The sequence below is a fragment of the Canis lupus genome, chromosome 33 (genome assembly GCF_011100685.1).
Source record: "Canis lupus familiaris isolate Mischka breed German Shepherd chromosome 33, alternate assembly UU_Cfam_GSD_1.0, whole genome shotgun sequence".
Taxonomy (NCBI): Eukaryota; Metazoa; Chordata; class Mammalia; order Carnivora; family Canidae; genus Canis; species Canis lupus.
The window spans coordinates 10,599,746-10,601,818 of record NC_049254.1 but is presented as its reverse complement, the minus strand read 5'-3'; the positions used below and the strand labels follow the sequence as shown (position 1 = coordinate 10,601,818).

The window sequence follows — 2,073 nt, the reverse complement described above, 5'->3', positions numbered from 1 at the left end:
CTAGAAAAAGAGACTGGGGAGAGGTAAACCAGAAAGTAAAGTCCTCAGACAGACTTGAAAAACAATTGATCACAGAAACACTCTCTCCAATCCACACAAAAATCTTTTGTCAGAAAAGGAAGCCTTACAATCTCAAGATATTTGAGAGGGAGAAATACTCAGCTATTGAATGACAGTTAATCTATTCAGACACTGGGGCAACTTCTAGCTAACCATTGTAAAAATAAAAATAAGAGAATTATTAGTGACATTTAATACCTGCATACTATAAGGGGAGAGATTCAATAAATTTAAATTACAAAAGTAATAAAATAAAAACCAGAACTTCAAATAAAAGGAAGAATCTGAAGCTGTTACATTATATTATCTAACATATCCAGCTTTCAACAACAATAAAAATTACAAGTCATACTAAGACACAGAAAGTTGACCCACACCCAAGAAAAAAAACAGTCAGTAGAAAATGTCTCTAAGTGGATCCATAAGTTGGATTTAACAGACATTAAAGATGCTTTTGTAAATATCTTAAAGGAATTAAAGAAAACTATATTTAAGGAGTTAAGGAAAAATATAATTGTAGTGATTTGTCAAAAGGACTTCCAGTAGAGAAACATAAACTATATAAAAAAAAGAAAATTCTAGTACTTAAATAAACAAAAACCAAAATAATGGAAAAACATTGACTACCCAGATTTACAAACAGAACAGAAATGCAAAAGCACAAATCAGTTAACTTAAAAGTAGATCAGTAGAGAAGATGGCTGGACTCTTGTTGAGACATATTGGCTGTCATTGTCTCTGTGCCCACCTTATCAGAAATGCTGTTCCTTTGGGAACTACGGCCAAAGAAGAGATGGAGAAGTTCTGGAAAAATAACGCTAGTTTAAACTGTCCTCTGTCTCCACATATCACTATCTACAATTGATCTCTTCCTATGGCAGTATCCATTTGCCACTGTGGTACTGGTATGGCCTTGAGTAAAGGGGTCTCTCTTTTTGGCTTGTTGGCCTTTTTGGTCCCTGGGAGCTTTGCATCTCATTTGGAATTGTAAAGTTTGTGTGTCTTGGGGCATCGCTAGTCTACACATCCAAGTTTGCACTTTTCTTCCCTCTCATGTATCACACCTGGAATGGGGTCTAACACTTGATGTAGGACTAGGGAAAGGCCTGAAGATTCCCCAGCTGTATCAGTTGGGAGTGGCTGTCTTGGTTCTTACTGTATTGTTCCTTTAAGGCTGACAGCCACATTAAGAGCTGAAGTTCCCATCACTGTCTTCCTATAAATAATTAATGACCTATGTTCCTATTTGTTACTCTCTGCTCCAGCCAGGGCAAATTTCTCTTGATTTATTCAAACCTTTTTGTGCTTGCACATCACCTTGGAGCTCAGTAGCACAGAGTAGCTAATAGACCATAGCAGTGGAAAAGGATCCAATTTCCCCCTTGTTTCTAAAGATGGAATGACTAAAATATTCTCTTTTCTTGCTCCCAATCTGGGCCTAGAAGCCCACCTACTCTCTCCATATTCGGCCTTGGTTTGTGCTGATGGTCAGCTTTTGGCTCCTCTTCCTGAAACAGTGGAAACAATACCAGCTCCATGGCCTCTGCCATTGAGACACATGGTGGGGCTTTCGGTGTCACTGCCTATGGGCTGCTAGCTTAAAGGACAGTTCTCTTCATTGGTCAGAGCTCAGGGTCTTCAGATCTACACAATTAAAAAGAGGGATGGAGGTAGAGGAGAATTATCCTGTGCCAGGTAGAGGGAGATAAACAGGGTCAGGTGACCCTCAAAGCAGGTGCTTCAATAGCTTCTAATGCAAAAGGATGAAACAGAAATTATCATTGAACTTATTAAGGGCTATTTCTTTTGTCCTGCATTTCTGGAAAAATAAGCCTCTTTTTTAATTTTTCTAATTCAAGTTCATATGACCGAATGTTTTTCTGAAATTGAATTAAAATACTCATTTTGACTTTAAAAGCAAAACCAAAAAAAACCCCCAAAACAGATCAATAGGAATTATCCAATACAAAGAACAGATTTTATAAAATAAATAAAATGAAATATAAAATAAAA

The 2,073-nt window shown here is 37.0% G+C and overlaps 1 pseudogene; it reads left to right on the top strand.

Moving 5' to 3' along the window:
• The first annotated feature begins 757 nt into the window (after positions 1-757).
• LOC100686704 lies at positions 758-1,232 on the top strand (annotated as a pseudogene).
• The last annotated feature ends 841 nt before the right edge of the window (positions 1,233-2,073 follow it).